Below are 6,962 nucleotides of genomic sequence, written 5' to 3' on the forward strand. Positions count from 1 at the left end.
CATTCTCATTATTATTGTCACTGCCATCATCATCATCACTGCCATCGTCATCATCATCTTCATTCTCATAGTCATTCTCATTATTATTGTCACTGCCATCATCATCATCACTGCCATCGTCATGATCATCTTCATTCTCATAGTCATTCTCATTATTATTGTCACTGCCATCATCATCATCACTGCCATCATCATCATCACTGCCATTGTCGTCATCATCTTCATTCTCATCGTCATTCTCATTATTATTGTCACTGCCATCATCATCATCATCATCACTGCCATCGTCGTCATCATCTTCATTCACATCGTCATGCTCATTATTATTGTCACTGCCATCATCATCATCACTGCCATCGTCATCATCTTCATTCTCATCGTCATTCTCATTATTATTGTCACTGCCATCATCATCATCACTGCCATCGTCGTCATCATCTTCATTCTCATCGTCATGCTCATTATTATTGTCACTGCCATCATCATCATCACTGCCATCGTCATCATCTTCATTCTCATCGTCATTCTCATTATTATTGTCACTGCCATCATCATCATCACTGCCATCGTCGTCATCATCTTCATTCTCATCGTCATTCTCATTATTATTGTCACTGCCATCGTCATCATCACTGCCATCGTCATAATCATCTTCATTCTCATAGTCATTCTCATTATTATTGTCACTGCCATCGTCATCATCATCTTCATTCTCATAGTCATTCTCATTATTATTGTCACTGCCATCATCATCATCACTGCCATTGTCATCATCATCTTCATTCTCATCGTCATTCTCATTATTATTGTCACTGCCATCATCATCATCACTGCCATCGTCGTCATCATCACTGTCATCATCATAATGGTCATCTTTGTTGTTATTGTCATTATCTTCATTATCATCATTGTCGTCTTCATCATTGTTGCAGTTGTTGCTGTCACCATTATCATCATCGTCATCTTTGCTGTCCTTGTCATCATCGCCGACATCATCGTTGTCGCCTCTGTCATCGTCATCCTTGTCGTTATCGTCATTATCTTCGTTATCGTCATCATCATCACTGTCATTGTCATCATCTTCATTGTCATTATTTTTGTCTTCATCAATGTCATTGTTGTCGGGGTCATCATTATCATTTTTGTGGTCATCGTCATCATCATCGTTGTCACCACTGTCATCATCGTCATCCTTATCAATGTTATCGCCATCATCATCATCATCGTCACCTTTGCCGTTGTTATTGTCATCGTCATTATCTTCGTTATCATCTTTATCAGTGGTATTGTTGTCATCGCTGTCGTCATTATCATCTTCATCACCGTTTAATCTGAATTATAATTCTGATCCTGTGGAACATTTAATCTGCTACTTGAATATTTTTTTCCACTATATACTTTCTTAATCATGTTTTGTAATTACTACTTTACTTTACTAGAATCATTATTATTGTTATTTTATTTAATTGTTTGTTTTGTTTTTCAATAACAGCACATGTACCTGAGTTGTCGTTTAGTCAGGTAACCCAAACTAACATGTACATAAGCAGCACTTTTAGGTATGACCACTAGGTGCCACTGTTTCACAAAATATTCAGGTTTACTCACCCGTTTTTAAGAGTGTCCAGACATCAGATTACAGCGTGTCCGATAGCCAGATCAGATCAGTAGAACATAAGATGATGTCCTGGGTGTTTGAGTGATAAACAATGATTAAATACAAGTGAAGTGTATTGATGAAACACAGTGAAGCAGATCATAGTGTTTAAGACGAAAGAAACAAGAAGATGAAGAGAGCATGATTACATTGTGTACAAGGTCAAGGTCATCTAACTCTCTATACTTTCATCTGTACTCTCCTAGTACCTTTTCATCTCTCAGAGGGTCTTTTATCCGTTATGAAAAACTCACCTTGGAGCATCCTCTTCTTCAAACACCTTCTCCAGAAACTCAGCCAACCTGTGGAACCTCCACAGTCATCTTTTGAGTCACTTTAATTCATCGTAAATGAAGTTCACGTCAAAGGTTTTATCCAACGGGTTTCAAGAGGTTACTTAACAGAAATCTGATACTCAATGAAAGAGAGAAGAGATTCACTTAAACGTAAAGATACTTAAAGATAAACTTATGGGAAAATTCACCTCTTGGTGTTTTGTGCAACTGGTTTTGAGATCCAAAATGCACACTGGGCAGTTTTGGATAGCTTTAGTGCAGGGGGTTCTGTAAAGAATCACAGATCGCCTCAGTACAGATTTCATTTCCTTAACTATTTTTTTTAAATAATAAAAGAGGAACATTATTTAGCCTAAAATGTATATTTATATTAAGATATTTGTGTGGATATTTATTAAAGTCAAAGTGCGGTTTTAATTTTGAAATTTCCAGGTCCTTAGCAGGCCAACTAATGACTAAAGGGTAGTGATGTAGTGATAATGATGATGAGTCTTTATTTGTCACGTATACATTACAGTACAGTCAAATTTTTTTCTTTGCATATCCCTAGTGGAAAAAGAATTTCACTGTGATGTAATGTATATATGACAAATAAAAACTCATGATCATTATCACTATCACTATCACTACCCTTTAGTCATTAGTTGGCCTGCTATGGTCCTGGAAGTTTATGTTAGGAGGCTATGCGAAGCATGTTAGGAGGTTGGGGTCAGAATGCAGCCATTATATGGTGCCCCTGGAGCAGAGAGGGTTAAGGGCCTTGCTCAAGGGCTCAACAGTGGCAGCCTGGCAGTGCTGAACCCCCAACCTTCCGATCAGTAACCCAGAGTCTTAACTATCAAGCCACCACTGCCTCAAGCCACCACTGCCCCAAGCAACAACTGCCCCAAGCCACCACTGTCTCAAGCCATCACTGCCTCAAGACACCACTGCCCCAAGCGGCAAGCCACCACTGCCCCAAGCGGCAAGCCACCACTACCTCAAGCCACCACTGCCCTAAGCCACCACTGCCCCAAGCAGCAAGCCACCACTGCCTCAAGCCACCACTACCTCAAGCCACCACTGCCTCAAGCCACCACTGCCCCAAGCCACCACTGCCCCAAGCAGCAAGCCACCACTGCCTCAGGCCACCACTGCCCCAAGCAGCAAGCCACCACTGCCTCAAGCCACCACTGCCCCAAGCGACAAGGCACCACTGCCTCAAGCTACCCCTGCCCCAAGCCACCACTGCCCCTTGATGTAATGACTGAATGAATGAGGAATAATATAGTAGTTAATATCTTTAATTTAATAAACTGATTTGGAAAGCCTCTACGTCGCATGTTTTACCCCGTTTATTCTTGGAGATTTGTGCTCACTCCTGTTCGTCCCGTTTACATTTCTATAAACAGCTTTCAACACCAAACTGTCAGGAACTGGCAAAGATGACAAATCTCTGCGCTGTGTGTGAAGGACTTCCTCAGAATAAGACACACTTCTCTCTATCTCTCACCATCTCTCTCTTCTCTCTCTTTCTCTCTCTCTCTCTTCCTCTTAGCTCACCCTAATAAACCAGCGTGTTCTAGTTTACCTACTCAACCCCACCCTCTTAATCTTTCTCTCTTCCCTCTGCTCGGTCTCTCCGCCCCACCTATCCGAGTGCGCACCTTAGCGTCGGTGTGACTTCCTGTCCCTCCCATCCGGCTGCAGTCACACCTGAGCGTATTGCCATATTTGTCCATGAGCTTTGCCCTTTATTTGTTTGGCTTTCCCTCTCTCCCTGTCTCTGCATGCGTACGTCTTATACTTAAAGACAACTCTTCTCTGTCTCTGTGTGTTTTATTTAAGCACGTGTGTATTATTAGTACATTCCCATATATATTTGAAGGAGTTCTTCTTTTTTCTTTCTTCCTGCCTCTCCAATAAACCAGACTCCGCTTCCACTTCCACCTCCATTCACCCAGACGGCAAATTGATCTTCGTTCAAAAATTATAAAACATACTGTAGACACGGATAAACTCCAGCACGATTACGAACAGTATGAATTCACTGACATCCCAGATGATAGCTGAACATCCTGATAATATCCTCCGATCTTTGTGTGTTCCATTTTAAATTAAAGAAGATAATTATGCAATGTATATTTAACCTTCAACACAGGAAAAAAAACTTTGTACTTCCTCGTTTTCACTCAATTACTAAGATGACTTATGGTCTTTTGGCCTTTTTTTCCCCACAGTATTATGATCTGAGATAGGAAACGTCTTCATTATTAGCACAGCGTACTTTTATTCTAGGTCAAAACAACGTAACTGTATCCAAAAATTCTGGACACAAGTTGGTTAATATGTTTACTAGTGTTTATTATTTTATTTTATAGAAGCATGAGATGACATCATTACATAAAGGGTTCTCTAATATTGATTAATCCTTCACAGCTCCATTGGAGAGGTCAGTAGAAGCTATATGTCCTTCTACCCCTCAACCAAAGGCTTCAACACCTCTATACCTCAGCGTGAGGTTTATTGTTTCTATAGTGACAGGCCATTCACAGGGACTTGTATGTACAGTGGACGCTTCACATAAACAGATTTTTAAAGAATGTGCGCAATTGTTAATATGGTGAACTGATTATTTTACTATAACACATACCAAACTGGTATGTGTTATAGGATGAGGTTTATAGTGTTCAACACACCCCTTCAATACAAGTCTTAAGTCCATACGCCGATCACCCATCAGCTAGGGGTTATAATACTCCATCCAGCCTTTATCCACCATCTCCACCCCTCACCATGACTCATCCACTCTTCAGGAAGAATTAATAAAGCCCCATCAACCCGTAACGATGAGGTTATAATTCTTAACCCAACTCTGCACCCCAGCAACGAGTGCCATCAACTCCTCAGCAAGGATTTATAATGCCCCGTTAACATGCCATTAGAGGTTTATATTGCTTCGCCCACCTCTACAGCAGGGGGTTTTTACGCTCCATCTACTGCATTCACCCTGCCACCGCTCGGCAGGGGATTATAATGCTCCATCCATCCATCTTGCTTTCAAAGTAGCATGCCTGTGAGGCCACTTGCCGGAGTGGCTGGAGATGGAAGACTTACTCACCCGCTGCGGATCTGTGACTAATACTGTTCAGAGGAAGGGGAGACGGGGATTTTGGTCAAGAGAGAAGGAACAGCTTGATTATTTCTGGCATTGCACCTTCTACTACTCTTTAGTTCCCCTTCTCACTCGTTCCTCATTTCTTACTCGCCCCCATGCCTCCTTTGCCTCCCGTTCTTGCATCGTTTTGATTTTTTATTATATATTTTTTTGCACTATTGATTTAACCAGAGTAGTCATATAGAAACAAGTCCTGACCATGAAGGCAGATACCACAAACAATATACAGACACAAGACACAATAAATAACTCTTATAACAGCCATGGGCATAGCTAAGGCCTGGCTGGCTGTACTGTTTGTTCTTTTTGTTGTTGTTGTTGTTGTTGTTGTTATTATTATTATTATTATTATTATTATTATTATTATTATTATTATTATTATAATTATTAGCAGTAGCAGTGGTAGTAGAGGTAATTTTTCATAGTAGTAGTAGTAGTAGTAGTAGTAAGACTCATAGTAGAAGTCGAAGTGGTAAAACTCATAGCAGTAGTAGTAGTGGTAATAGTAGTAGTAATAGCAGTAGTAGTAGTGGTAATAGTAGTAGTAATAGCAGTAGTAGTACTGGTAATAGTAGAAGTAATAGCAGTAGTAGTAGCAGTTGTAGTGGTAATACTAGTAGTAATAGCAGTAGTAGTAGCAGTAGTAGTGGTAATACTAGCAGTAGTAATAACAGTAGTAGTAGTCAGTACATTTATCAGTCTCATTTGATGTGAAACTGAATGACTTGGTGTTTGACTAATAACAGAATGTCTTCTACAGCATCTCTGGGAAATATGAAAGTTCATTTCATCAGGTTTAGCTAGCTAACCGGAAACACTGACCACATCAAACAAACAGGCCAATAAATGTACAAATAAACAAAAAAACTTTTTTGTTTTATGTCAATGTAAAAATATTCATGATGTGCATAATCCTGGATTTCTTGAGTTCATTATTAGCTTTCATTAGCTAATGAAATCAAATTTTTCATGTAGGCCTACTGTTATGCTAGCTATGACTTTCTGTAGCTTGATACACAACAAACAAACGTAGCTTAGCTGCTTAGCTGTGTGAATTTTATGTCAGAAGGGGATGCTACTCCGGCCATACACAGATAGAAGAAGTCACTTTATGTTTTTATTTAAATATGGAGTGGATTAGTATTTTGCCCATCCTACAGTAGATTGCCACCGCGGTAAATTCACTGGGTCTGACTTGGCCACCCCACTGTAAAAATCTGGCTATACCGTGATGTTACCCCATGACCACTCAGCAGACATGACACAGTGGGTAACATTCCATGCTCCTACATTCACTACATAAACAGAACATTTCCGTTGTAAAGCTTTGGAAAACATTTGACAGCTGCCCCTGTCCCGGTTAAGCCTAAACGGCCGTGTTTAAGAGCGGGCAGATCTAATTCGCAGGCACAGCTCTTTGATTGTCTCTCCATGTCCGTTCATGAATGGATGTTTGTGGTTTTTTTTGGAAAGAAGACCACATTCCATTCTGTGCTGAGGAATGTGCGCTATGCTGTGTATGGCCACGCCTGAGAGCAAGCGCGAGAATCTGGCGTGCGTGCACCCCACGGCTGGAGAGCAACATTTAGAAGAAGAAGGGGGAGAAAAAAATGAGCTGGGAGTACAAATGAAGCAGCGAGTGAGACACCGCTGGGGAAAAAACCCTGGGCTAAAGTTGTAAACTCCAGACATGAGCTCATGTGGGTTACAGGTGTGCGCTTGGAGTAAACATAACCACATGAGGCGTGGCTGAAGGTGAAAGATTGACAGCTACGCTGACATCCCACACACACACACATATTCATTACCTCATCACTTGACTTGTGCAATCTTACCGTGCGAAATTCGAATT

The sequence above is a fragment of the Ictalurus punctatus genome, chromosome 12 (assembly GCF_001660625.3).
Source record: "Ictalurus punctatus breed USDA103 chromosome 12, Coco_2.0, whole genome shotgun sequence".
Lineage (NCBI taxonomy): Eukaryota > Metazoa > Chordata > Actinopteri > Siluriformes > Ictaluridae > Ictalurus > Ictalurus punctatus.